This window comes from Miscanthus floridulus, chromosome 9 (assembly GCF_019320115.1).
Source record: "Miscanthus floridulus cultivar M001 chromosome 9, ASM1932011v1, whole genome shotgun sequence".
In the NCBI taxonomy this organism is placed as follows: domain Eukaryota; kingdom Viridiplantae; phylum Streptophyta; class Magnoliopsida; order Poales; family Poaceae; genus Miscanthus; species Miscanthus floridulus.
In genome coordinates this window covers 13,761,726-13,776,527 of record NC_089588.1, presented here as the reverse complement: position 1 = coordinate 13,776,527, position 14,802 = coordinate 13,761,726, and the positions used below count along the sequence as shown (strand labels likewise).

The 14,802-nt window shown below is 43.4% G+C and overlaps 1 pseudogene; it reads left to right on the top strand.

The window, feature by feature from the left end:
• The first annotated feature begins 12,239 nt into the window (after positions 1-12,239).
• On the top strand, positions 12,240-14,284 carry LOC136479278 (transcription factor WRKY45-2-like; annotated as a pseudogene).
• The last annotated feature ends 518 nt before the right edge of the window (positions 14,285-14,802 follow it).

Sequence of the window (14,802 nt, the reverse complement as noted above, 5' to 3'; positions counted from 1 at the left end):
CGGAACTTGTTGACCTAGACTTGTGCAGATATGATGTGCACACGGACCTTCTCGATCTCTGGAGTGTGAGGGAGTTTGTCGAGCTCGTTGAAAGCAACAGTGAGATTGGTGCTTGGGGTCTGATAGACTGGTTGGTCACCAACCATGTCAAATGCCGCTTCTACGTCTCAGCGACATTGGCGATCGACGTTCTTTGCTAGACGAGCGTCTCGCTCTTCAGCGGTTTCACCCTCCTTGGTAACACTATCATGGCTGACGTGGAAAATCATGCCCCCAAACCCCAGAGGGAAAGTAGGGCAGCTCGATAGGGTCCTGGTCGAGCCCTCGAAAGAATCGTCGGGGCTTTCGTCCAAGACATGGTGAAGAGATTCGGTCGGAAGAGGGGAATCCTCCAAGAGCTAACGAATGGCCACCATGTTGACCACGGGTGTGGGCTGATCGGAGTCAGTTGGGTCGATCATGTAGAGGTCGATGACGTGATTGCGTTCGACGTGGTCGGCGAAGAGGTGGTGGACGGCGTTCTGATATGCAAATCCTGCACCCTCCAGCCCGAAGGGGTAGGGCCTCGGCGGGTTCTCCATCAGGGCTTCATAATCATCCAAGCGAAGGCCGGTGGCGGGAAGTGGTCGGTGCTGCACCGTGCGCCCTTCTAGAGTAGCCGTGATCACCAGATTGGAATCTATCCGCCTTCCGCGGTGTGGCCAAGCAGGTCGCTCGGTCATAGTGGCTTGGTGATCTTTGAGCGCAGGAAAATCATCGCTCGCTCTAGATCGATCTAGGACCGAATCCATGAGGAATTGGCATTCTATTAGGCAATTTGTGACCTGATCGATGGATGCGATCAGACCATCGTTGCTGATGGATCTCCTGATCTAGCGACATGGCACCAGGACCAGAGATGTCATTGCTGGTGTCAGCACGATCGACGCAGGGTGGTCCTGCACCGCCTCTAGGATCTCCTTGTTGCCGTCGGGGTCGATGACCCAGGTCATGTATCCAACTATGAAGATATGGCCCAGCTCGAGGGGGGCATGGAGCTTGGGAAGGTGACCATCTGGTTCACCATGGATTTAGCACGCACACCCCCTACCTGGTGCGCCACTGTCGACGAAATCTGGTTGGCAGTCTACCGAGGGGTATGCCCACGGTAGTAGATGAATCGGTGGAGGTACGCATGAGGGAACTTGATGGTGATACAGAATGCAAGAGACAACGATTTAGATAGGTTCAGGCCGTCAGCTCGACGTAATACCCTACGTCCTGTGTCTTTATGGATTGTATTGCGTATATTTGATTCGAACGAGGGGGTCCCTACCCGTCTTATATAGCTTGGGGGGTAGGGTTACAGATCGGTTATTTCCATTCTGATCGGTTTATAAGATAGGAAGTTACAGATCATACAATATCTATCATATCTGAGTAGATTTCGTAGATCACCGAGAATTTTTACGTTGCCTTGTGAAGCACGTCATCCTACGACATACTTTGTGTGGCGTTGTCTTGTGAGCTGGGCCTCAACCAGTGGCGCGACCCATGCATAGTCTTGTAGGCTAGGTCGCCCCTAGCAACTCGGCCCATGCGGGTACTGGGGGTCATACCCCCACTGGTTCGTATAATGCAGTGAAAATGCGGCAATTTTCACCACGGTTGGTAACATAAACCGGTGGTGATGATGGACTATCATCGATAATCACCCCCACTTTCACTAATGGTTTCTTTATATGAACCGGCGATAAAAAGCATCACCATCGGTTTGGGGCAAACCGACAGTGAAATTAAGTACCATCGGTAAAAATAAATTATGCAGCATTGGCACTACTTGGACAGTGGACATACAGTTAAGGATGGCAACGGGGATGTACCCGTCGGGTATCGCCGGAACGTTCTCTTCCCCGCTACGGAGAATTCATCCCGTCCCCATCCCCGTTAACTGTCTTGGGTATAGATTCTTGCACATCCCTGTACCCATCGGGTATTGGTCGGGTAACAGATACCCGACGGGTACTGCATACCCAATAAACAAGGACACTTGGGGTCGCAGCTTTGCAATCGGAGACGTTTATTCTTTACCCTGGTATAAGTGTCGGAGTCTCGGAGATGCCGAGGAGAAGGAGCGAGGTTACGAGGAGGACGAGCAAAGGTGGCAGAGAGACCGAACTGAAGAAGCGAGGGGCACGAGCGCTCGTGAGGCAGGCGTGCTTGTGCTGCTGGCGGAGATGGTGAGAAAAAATTGAACTAGGGTTCCCAGAACACACAAACTATATATATGATTGTTCAGATTTGGACCAAAATACCTATGTTGAGCTTTTTTTGGGCCTAATACTCGTATGACAGCTCAAATAGTCGGGTTCCCCAACGGGTAATGGGGATGGGTAAACAGGGAACGTTCCCATACCCGCTATACCCGTCGGAGATGGATTCTTGCCCATTTAGATGCCCGCGGGTAAATATATGATCCCATCCCCGTCCCCTGATAGATCAAATACCCGTCGGGTATCGGGTATCGAGGCCCGTTGCCATCTTTACATACAGTGCAAACTTAGTCTAATTTGGCGGTGTAATTACTCCTAGTCTCCTACACACTCGCGTTGCAGGAATAATCTGTCTGCTGCGTGCATGGAGCCCGATGGACAAACAGTAAAGCACCAACCAGTTTGGCTCTCCTCGAATGCATTATGCATGCACCTTTCCAGTATCTCACGCAAGTCCCAAAGGTTGCTCAAATGAGGTTCCTCCTGTCTTCCTGGCCTGCCGACTGGCTTCGTATATCGTGTATGATTATAGTATTGTAGCAATATATAGTAATAATAACGCACATCGTCAGCACATGAATGTATAGTAGCAGTACGTAGGATAGTAACATATACACGTATATAATTATGCATGTCCTCCATCAGTTTTGATTCTTGCTTTGACGAGAGCCACATGCGCTTCCCGAAAAATAATTTTAACTAATTTTATATAAAAAATATTAATATTTATGACACATAATTAATAATATTATTAGATAGGTGGTTGAATCTATTTTCGTAACAAATTTATTTGAAGATACAAATATTGCACGTATTTTCTACAAATGTAGCCAAAATTACGGTACGGAAAAAAAAAACGACAGTTATTTATGGACGGAGGGAGTATGTATATATATATATATATATATATATATATATATATACATATATATATATATAGAACTACTATCCTGTAGCTGGCTACAGAATAACTTATTCTGTAGCCACTTTGAGTTACGATAATTACTATGTTATTTTACGAGATTATAGTAACTCCTTACTAAGTGGTTTAATATAACGTTATGGTAAATATCCCCATGTGTTATAGTAACCCAACTATCGTAAATATGTATTTATATTATGGTAAATTAGTATATAAAATTATAGTAAATGGAGGTGGCTACAGAATAACTTATTTTGTAGCCGGCTACTGAATAGCCTCTCCCTATATATATATATATATATATATATATATATATATATATATATATATATATAGAAAATGTCATAGGTTATTACTCACTTAGTTCCAATGATAAATCAGTAGGAATGACGTACAGATTAATATATGTGGCCACTACCTCTTCTATACATATATAGCACTCCCTTAGTAGAATATATACAGCGCCGGCCTTAATTATTAGTTAACACACATACATTTGACCTAGAGCATGCATCACCATTCTCTATATAATATTTACATTGATGAAAAAAAGATCCCATCAGGAAATATAAAATTTCCTAATTTAGTATTATCAGTTTATGCCAAAAAGGGCAACTTTTAAAAAGCACGGCATCAGTCTATTGAGTTGTTCACTATACATAGAAAAGGTGGTTAATTGGTTGTTTGCTCCCCAAGTAAGCTTGCAAGGACGGATTAGGGAACCCCGGTCCATCTCGTTTTAATTGCTTCATTAGCTATCGTCATGCACATTCCAAAGCCGCCCCTTCCGCCACGACGACAAAAGAAATGTTTGGTTTTGCATCCATTGTTATATGGTCACTACCCACAACCTGCATTCACCACCAGATTTCGAACATTCTGTAGCGATAGCTCCGGTGTTTTAATTTATTTCCGGTTTCTCACCCAGCAGGCAGTGACACCCATTTCACAACAAGTGGCCGAGGAAAACACCGGCACTGCTTGGCGGGGACCTCCGCCTTTGCCCGCGCACCACACCTAGGCCACCTCAGCCTCCCCTGCCCATGTTGGGGCGCCGCTTGCACCCCCGTGCTGGGTAAGGCAAGGGGAGGAGGTGAGTGGAGGGAGTCATCCGCGGGGGGGGGGGGGGGGGGGGGGGGGGGATAGGCCCGAGAGAAGGGGCGAGGGGGGGGGGGGGTGACATGTGCGGTGGGAGAGACCGGGGAACATGTGCAGTAGTGAAGGCGAGAGGGAGTTAATCGCATTGAAATGAAAATTTAAGTCTGAGGAGCATGTGCAGTAGTGAAGGCAGTAGTGCCCTTTTTTTTCTTACAAAACCAGCAGCGATACTCCTACAATGTCGGTTTTAAGCTATCCAATAGTAATGGGCTGCACTACTGGAATCGCGGGATTTGCCTAGTGCCGCAGGCACTAGGCAAAGGCCCAGAAACACTAGGCAAACAGTTTGCCTAGTGTCACACTAGGCAAACAAGGGTCGGCAGAGGCGGACTAGGCAAAGAGCACTTTGCCGAGTGTCAAACCTCGGACACTCGGCAAAGTGTTTGCCTAGTGTCAAGGACACCACTTGGCAAAAGTATTCCACTGACGGTGGAAATCGTAACAGACGTTTTGCCTAGTGTCGGAGGTCTGACACTCGGCAAAGTATGCAAGGTTTGCCTAGTGCCAGGCGTCCGACACTAGGCAAATATGTCAAGCTTTGCCTAGTGTCAGGTCGCCTACACTAGGCAAATATGCCAAGCTTTGCCTAGTGTCAGGCCTCCGACACTAGGCAAACTGCCTACTTTGCTTAGTGTCAGTTTCCTGACACTAGGCAAAGCCTGTTCCCAGGTGTGCCACGTGTGGCCCCTTTGCCTAGTGTCAGACCCCTGACACTAGACAAAGTAACCAGAAGCTGAATTTTTTTTTGATTATTCCATTTGCGACACAAATATAAATCATATTCAAACACCACAAATATATCACATGAATCATAAATAAGAACCACATGTTCACATATATCACATGTTCATACCAAAAGTCCAAATGTGCCACAAGTTCACAAGTTCATAAGTGCACAACCAAATTTCTTAACAAAGTTCACAACAAGCTGATCACGACGATTGTCAAGGGTGGAGGCCCGTGGTTTGATGCTCCAGGCGACCCTTCCACTTGATTCGGCTCAAGCTGTGGTGCCGGCGACGCTCCAATCTGTGAAGCCGGCGACCCTTCCACTTGATTCGGCTCAAGCTGTGGTGCCGGCGACGCTCCAATCTGTGAAGCCGGCGACCCTCCAATTTGATTCGATGCCACACCCGATTGATGCTGAAAAAAATGAAAAGGATACCGTCAATAAAAAATTTCGGCAGAACCTCCCCTGCACGGAGAGGTTTCCAAACCCTGCAAGAAAACAAACGGCACGATGACCGTCAAGAACATACATATCAATACACCGCCACCAACACCACCACCACCCGAACACCACAACTGCCACCACCACACCACAACAACAACCACTGTCACCACCAACACCATATTGTATGTTTGAGATTGCATATTTTTTCTAGTGTGCCCTATGTCAGGTTGGAACATAATAAGTAATATATTGGTATTCACAGGAGTAGCTGCTTGAGGAAGTGGCAAGACTAGGCTAGCTGGCATGGTCCGCCCCATAGCGGCGCCAAGAGTGGACACGAACCCCACCAGCTCCTCTATCCTCTATTGTTGGGCCTCCCGCTCTTCCACCGCCCTCGCTTCCATCTCCTCGCGAAGCCTCCTTTCTTCTAGCAGTTGGGCCTACAACATTTGACCCCCAATGTTAAAGTACTAGCACAGGGCGCGCGCCCTTGCACGCGTGGGTAAGTACAACATAGTGATATATATAGGAAACATATGTGTAGATGGGATGAAGGAATCTAACTACGTTTTTTATCTAAAGGCTCGTATCATTCAGAAGATATGGTACTATTGGCAATAATCGATGAAGCAACATGATTTACAGCGAAGGCTTGTATGGCGTGCTGTGATACATAGGATCAATACGTGTATAGCAGATGTAGCACAAATCGTAGAGGAATTTGTAAACATATTGAAAATGTAGTGGGCCAAATATATTAGAAATAGATTAAAACGATTCTTCGAAGGCATGCACTTAGTGACCTAGCACGGAACAAAAAAAGAAGTATCTAAGTAGAAAGGCATGGTTTTAGTGGCATAGTACAGACCAAAGATAAGTAGCATTTAAGCAGGTGTATTTATAGTTTTGGAGATGAACGACATACTAATACATAGCTGTTGACCAGGTAGGAGTCGTTTCCTGAGGAGCCCTTGTCATATACAAACTGGACATAGTGTGTTGGGCATCAAAGTCTTTGAGCCAACAGGAGTCACTTCCATGTTGCAAAATGATGTAGTAGTGCTAAGCTTCTGCATTTTATAGCATTTAAAAAACGAATAGGAGTGTAGTCAGTACAGTATGTAGCTGTAAGTATGTTGACAAAAGAAGTCTCAGGGACAATAAAAGGTTTTGGATAAACCAAAGAATGATTAGCTAGTTCCTTTGTCGATCATAGAAATAACAGTGATAAAGTCTTTGTTTTTGTCTGTACAGGTTGTGGAAAATACGTTAGGAGAGAAAAAAAAAGAAATTGATAACAACGATCGTAGCCGATATAGAATGGAAATAGTCGAATGTCAACTGCTGTTGTTACGATCTTATTTATTCATTGGAATATCAAGCATGGATATTCGCCTGTCGTGCGAATATGGAAAAGCCAGTAATGGTCACTACAATGGAATGGCATGATACACATTGTACTTGTTATTGCAGTATCCATAAAAATAAGAAGCATTTTAGAGCTTTGCTGCTCACCTGTGGATTCAGGGCACTGGGCACGCTACCAATTCCCCTTCAATTTGGAAAGAAAACACCAAACCTAACCACCAGGGATGAAACAAGGAGCACACTGGATCAGAAAAAAAACAGATGTAGATATGTGTCGAGTAAGGAGAAGGTAAAAATACGGAACATACTGCACTCACTCTAAAGACTGCATGAGAAAGCAAACAGAACAGGCACTTCGGTACAAAAAAAAATCAATAATTCAAATGTGAAAAAACAAAACGCCTCAGATGGCAGCTTCAATCAGTTTGTGGACTGAGAGGTTGATCCTTAATCAGTCTGTGGATTGAGAGGCTGATCCTTTTTTTTCCCTTATCACAGAGACTTACAATGGGTATGCAGATCACACTTAGATTGATAGCAACAAAACTCTAAAAACACAAGCAGCTAGTGCATTTAATCTCGTAGGTAATCCAAATACAAAATCAAATGAAATGGTATTATCTTGTCAATTTAGGTATTTATTGGAAATTATATGATGTTGATCATTTTGTAATAGTCCTGAAAAGGACTTTTGTGATATAATATTGGAAGGACTATTATTTTGGGAAAAAATGTTGGTTTAACATAGAAACACTTTTATGGTTAAAAGGAGGACTCAATTTCAAAGCGCAATCTGAAACATGTCTTAAAAAATTGTGTAGCCATTATTATTTTTATCCATAGAACCGTAAATGAAAACTAAGTAAGGATCTTGACCAGTAAACATAGTTGTTGCACCTGATTGTATTAAGCTGCAGGCATTGCTTCGACTGATGAGCCGAATGGCAGAACACTACTAAGCCTGTGAAGGTAACTGTATTAGACTATTAGTGAATCTATCTCACAAATCTAATCTGAACTCAAAATATTAGGGTACTATGAAAATGTTACCAAGTTGAAAGCAACAGGCTGGAATCATGTACCATCATGAAGAGAGAAATCTAAGTGAACTAAACCTGAGCAGTTAACAGAAAACGGAATTACCCATCCAAATGGAAATTGGCTGCAGAGTTGATACTAAGGAAAAGCAATGTCATATTTCAGATAGCAAAGTGCATATCTATAGTTCAGACGAAGCTAATACATAGCCTTAGCTCAGAAATGCATTAAAAATTGAAGTACCCTGATATTTGCAGTTTCAGCAAGTACTAATTGCCTTGCTAGGAAGCCCAACTGCCTTTACCATTGTGAGGACCACTGCAGGCAGCAGCGGCACTCGGCCCTTGCCCCGGTGGCGTTGATCCTTGAGTTTGTTGCAATCGAACACGTATATCGCAGCAGGGAAATAGAGGCTGTGATAACGGATTGAGGAGAAAATAAAATACTGACAAATAGGTCATGAATATACAAGGGTGTGGTTTATTACTTGAAGGGGCAAATAATAGGAATAGAAGAGTTTCAATCGTTCAAGTTTACCTTTCTAAAACGATGCATAGAGGAAGGTAAAAGAGAGTTATTTCAAGGTTACAGTGGCTTGAACTAATGATTGTAAGACGTATGGCATATGCACACGTAGAAGATGATCTGCACTCTGCAAATTGATCGCACAAAAAAGCTGATATGTGGACTATGTCTTTGAGCATTTAGAGCTTGGATTTGTAAAACTATAGTGGCGGGCCGCGCCCCCGTGCAAGAACGATCTTGAATATACTTAAGAAAATAGCATGTCAGTAGGTTCAAGCATGGCTATGCATATATTACAGATGATATGTACCGATGAGGATAGGCCAAAAGAACATATTTATGATCAAGAGACAGAAAATAAAGACCAAGCAATATGAGATTGTTTTGCGACCAACAGACTGGACCGATCTCATTCGGAGTATGTACAATGGTTTCCTGCAGAAAAGAGGTAAATTAATTTGGTGGGTTTCAATATGGTGGGATAAGTGGGGAGCAAAAAACAGAAGTTGTATGGAGTTACATTTTTGTTGACTGCGTTGTCACCAAAGAGTTGTCTGCGAAATTTTCCTGGTCCTGCTGGTGAGCTGGTCATCCAACAGGGGAAAAACAGTCATAATGGGAAACAACTAATGAGGATGCAAAACTCATTTCCACTACAGGAATGTGTAACCTCTTTTTTCTGCAATGTAACAGCAGGAAGAGAACTGAAGAGGGTTTTTTGTCTGACATGGCAATTTCCATTACTTGGTAACTATCATCATGTACCATGCTGAAAAAAATCAATTCCTAAGTAGGGCCATGGCCCTTTATGGCGTACATGTAGCTCCGCCACTAAACAATACAAATCTACTTTAGTGTGAAATGTACTTCGATTCAAATATTTTTGAACTATATGCGGTGGCATGGATAGAAGGAACCATTATATATACACGTAGTCTATTGGCACCAACAATACAAAATCTGATTTAGAGGAAGTCAACACAAAAAAACCCAAGAGGAAAAAGTACACCTATTTGAGCAGCGTAGCTAAAATGCGAAGGAAAACCTATAGTATGCAATGTAAGAATACAAAACCTGTTCATACCAACAATACAATTTGGAAAATACACCTCTTTGAGGAACCTATCAGAAATCCGAAGGAAATCTAAAGGAAGATTTGTATTGCGCAATAGATGAATGCATCTAAAATGTATGGCTTCAAAATTTCTAAGTACAAGATGAGGATTCACGGATACAAAGTACATAGGAAATAATTCTTAATAATTGTTTACGGCAGCTATTCCTAGCGCATGGCTCAGTTGTCATATGGTAAACTAAACTAATCGAAAGCCTAACGTTGAGCATTTGGTAAACACGTTTAGCTGATTGTAAGATGCACTGAACTTATTGTAAGATGGAAAGGAAAGGAAAAGGAGGCCAACTGATTGTGCAACTAAGACAAGAGCATGCCCTTTTTTTGTGGAAATTGCTGTGCAAATTAATCTACCAGATACCAATGGCTTTTAGGTCTGTCCAGAACGCCTCAAAGCTAATTAGTGTTCATGGTCAACCAAGATGCTGTAACAACCTTATCGAAACTGCTTACCAAATCGAAATCACAGTAATTAACAAATCTGTACATGTTGTCTTGAAGATGCTGGACTCCCTCCCTTTGTACCTGTACAATCATAGACGAACCCTAAGAACGACAACAAGGAAGGCAGCTGAAATCAATCCCGAAAACAAAGACAGAAGCAGATCAAAAGAAGTAATAAGCATGTGACCAATCTGCAGCACGCATAGAGGTAGCTAGGGTTTCGGCAACCAGACGAGCACAGGTTCGTCGGCGGGAGAAGGCGTTGAGGAGCCCACGCATAGGACGAGGGAGAGGGAAGGGGCCGCCGGGCACCACCCGCGTCGGCCGAGAACCCACAGGGGGCGCCGCCGCGCCGTGGCCGCCTCCGCGCTCGCGCCTGCCGCCGTCTCGACCGGGAAGGGGAGAGAGAGAGGGGAAGGGGAGGGAGAAACGGAGGTAAGAGGCAGACGAGGGAATGCTGAGGAGGAGGGGGTGGGGGGGGGGGGGGGGGGGAGGACGCCGCCGACGCCTCCCGCCCTGTCCGCGCCCACGTCGGAGAGAGTTAGGGTTTCTAAGCATCATACGTGACGATGTGCTCGAAATTTTTTTAAATTTTTATCATGGCACCCGCATGCGATATCTTGACTTGTCGACAAGTTTCATGAATTTCAGACTCCGTTTTCATTTAATAGAATTTAAAAACTATTTGCTCGCAAGTTCGTGGTCATGTCTCGACGTGAAGATGTGTGAAATTTTTTGTCTGTTTCTGGATACGGCCTCAACTAACACTTACTAACATGAATATCATTTTTGCATTCATGAATTGCCATTATTCGTCACACTTGCAGTTCAAATTTGCATTTGTCGAAAAAATTCAAAGAAATTAAATAAACTAAAGAAATATAGCAAAATTTCATAAAATTGTGCCAACTTTCAACATGTTGGTCAAGGTATAGTAGGAAAGCTACAGAAAAAAATTGGAAGCTAAAATCAAAAAAAGAAAAAATATTTTGCCTATTGTCTCTGTAAGACACTAGGCAAACTGGCCAGTTTGCCTAGTGTCGTTCGGAGACACTAGGCAAAGTTCTAATTTTGCTGAGTGTTAACGGAAGACACTCGGCAAAATGGTAACGGCGGTTGCCCTCCGGCAGCCTTTGCCGAGTGTGATGGTATGCCTAGTATTGACACTAGGCAAAATGGTCATTTACCGAGTGGATTTCTTTGCCTAGTGTCGACACTCGGCAAATCGTTATTTTGCCGAGTGCTCCGGGGTCTAACACTCGGCAAACAAGCTCTTTGCCTAGTGTCCGACGATTGGCACTAGGCAAACCATTAAACACTAGGCAAATCTCGGTTTTCCAGTAGTGCTGGCAAGGATTGTGTTTCTACAGTAGTAGATTAGCTGGACGCAGGAAAGGACCGGAGACTCTAGCTAGTCCAAGTTCTTGCACGCACCTTTGATCTCTTTGCATATGATGTAATGGCAATTGGTAAGCAAACAAAGGCCCATTCATTCTCCGCAGCCCCAATTGCATATTTGTTACTAGCTAGCTGGTGTGTACTAGCCATAAGGCCAACATTGAGCTCCCTCTTTATATTGGTTGGGCCCAAGTTGAAGAGAGATGAGCTCCAAAAGGCAAACCTCACCAGGAAATCCTTGTGAAATCTAGGTAGGTGATTTATTTAAGCAATTTGGCTAAAGCACCTCACGATTTTACCATATATTCCATTATCTACAAAATGCCACCATATGGTCCACTGCACTGCTGGTCTATGCATGTGAATTCAACGGCTTGTATGTGTTAATTTTTTTTTCTGAAAGAAACGTCCCTAGATAGCTATTAGTTGAAGTTGAAAGTCTCACCCCCCCTGGGCTCCTGCTGGATGGGAACATAGCTGTGGGGACTGTGGTCATGCACGCGCCTGCGCCCATGCGTTCACATCTGCAAATGGATAGATGCTGCCTCGCTGCTGCTTCTTCTATTCATTTTCCTGAATATATTCAGATCACAGCCATATATAAATTTTCGACGACTACACCATTACACCTGCAAATTAAGCTTGTCACACATCATCAGGACATCACAGTCTATTGTTGCACTACTCTGTGTGTGTGTGTGTGTATATAACCAATGCAAGTGCACGCTCCACGACCCCTCTCGTCTACCTGACTCGGTCACACACTGATACTGACGCAACGAGACCGTCGTGTGCAGTCCTCAATCACAGAGCAATTGAGTATCCTGAATGGACAGCAAGAGCAGCCTCATCATGCTGCCGCCCTGCAGCCATGGCTGGGAGATGATGGAGACCATGAGGAGGCAGCAGTAGCTCGTGATGCAGCTCCGAGCGCTCGTCCTCCCGCTGCTCCACGGTGTCATCGATGGTACCTCAGCCGCCGAGATCGCTGTCCAGCTCTTTGACGACGTGATCGGCTGCAACATAGGCATGGTGTCTACGCTTGAAGGGTGCCTCTTGAGTACCGGAGCCGGAGGCGGATCATCGGTAGAGCCCGTAGACGACAAGTCGTTGGTGAGGAAGAATAGCTGCCGTGTTACTAATAATGGTGAGAAGACGGAGGAGCAAGCGTGGAATAGAAGCGTGGTTGGTCAAAAGAGAAGGTGTGCAATCAGATATTGATACCTCAACATAGCTCTGCTCTTCCCCAGCTGATGACTTGCTTATAATCATAATATATGTTATTGGAGTTAGTAAAACTAACATTTAAGATATTAAACATGATACCTATGCCTGGCATGTTCAACCATATACATAGGGGGGGGGGGGGGGGGGGGGGGGGGGGCATTAATTTGGAAGCTAGCTAGCTTAACATCTTTAATTTGCACGTTCATCAAGTTATTAATGGTCTGCTGGGCAAATTTCAACTGATGATGTGCATGCCCTTAATCTTGTTGTAACATCCATGCATCATCAATTGATCGATTTTTAGTTCATATACATACTGATCCCACATATGTATCTAGGAGGAAGAACGACAAGCGATCAAGATCCCTTGTGACACATGTTCCACATTACGATGGCCATCAGTGGAGAAAATATGGGCAGAAGAACATCAATGGGAGGCAGCATCCTAGGTAATACACCTATCTATATATACATTACATTCTTTTATTATCAGCTAACAAAACAAGCTACGTTGTTATTAGGTAGCTTGTTTCGTTAGCTAATGATCTCTAAAAGTTAAATGGACACAAAATATATAACAATAATCACTATATGGCATGATGAACTTGTAATCAATTGAGCAGGAGCTACTATAGATGCACCTATAGAGAACAGAACTGCTTTGCAACAAAGACAATTGAGCAACAAGAACAAATTGATGGTAACTGTAGTGCCACAGCTGGCGAGGAAATTGCAAAGTACACAGTCGTGTACTACGGTGACCACACTTGCAAGGACCATAGCGTCAGCATAGTCCAGCTTCCAAAACTAGTCAGCAGTATGGATCTTCAGAACATGGAAATGGCTCAAACAAGTTTAAGTGTTCAAGATCCTGAGGCAGACTGGGACTTGCCAGCTTTACTAGAGGTGTTTGATAATTCTCTCATTGATTGGTGTATATATATATATATATATATATATATATATATATATATCTTTTCACCACACATTGTAAGATCATAGTAAGGTACAAGTTTTGGTTTATATACTGCATTCAGTGGTATGTATGTCAATTCTGCCAAAAAGGTTACCCACCAGTATATAGTCTCGAATATTTGGACGATGGATGAAATTGGGCGGTTTTGAGTTAGCTTTAGCAATTAGTCAACTTTTCATTGGAGGTAAGTTCATTGTTTAGTTAAGGGTACTCAATGTGCTACCTATTCAGTTTCACTCTGCAATGTAGAATTGATCGAGATGTTTAGTTATCAATTAGGAGTATAACTACATATGTAACATTCCACATAGTCATCCTAAATAATCGTACAATCAGCTGATCTTGATAATCATCTTTAAAAATCAAGTCTTTCTATGGTACTTATGTATGGGGAGTTGGGGGGTTGATTGTTACTAAAGATACCTTAGCAAAGCGCAATGGGTATAAGGCAGTAAGACATGCAACTTTTATCATGAAAAGGAGACAATTAAGACCATGTTTTGCAAGTGTCGATTTGCTCGTATTGTTTGGGTGGTAATTCACAAGGCTTTAGGCCTTTCTCAGACATGTTTGGATCTTGGATATGAGGGAATTAGTAGAGTCTGAAACTGCTAGTCCTATTGGGAGCGGCAGCTACTACTTGCTTGTTGCTTTTGATTTGCAGGAATGATTTAGTATTGAAAAGAAAAAAATGCATCTCTTTTATTTACAGGCTATCTGCTCGGTTATCCATAGGCTTCATTCATGGGCTATCATGCTAAAACCAGGACCTCAAGATTAATTTGGCTATGGTGGCATCGCATTTAGCACAGGTGGCCATGGGCGTGTTTCTCTCAGGCACATGGGTGACTGCGTGTGCCTAGTCCACGGACAAGGGTCGTTAGTGTTCTTGTACTTTTCCTTCTTTTTTTGCTGTGTGCTTCTGGATATATCTTGGGTGGAGAGTGTTTTCAAGATGACTGTATGGACTTAATGTATTTTTCTTCGAATATCAACCAAAAGTTCATTTATTTATTTGAGAAACGACTAGTTTTAATAGTCGTTCAGATCACAACGCGAATTTATTAAACTATACTCATCTTGGTTGCAAATATATATACAGTTTTAGACTTGCTAACTTAAGCATGGTAAATATTAGCATTTGAGTTAATTTAATTGGATACTAAAGGTAACTATTGTAGTGTCCCT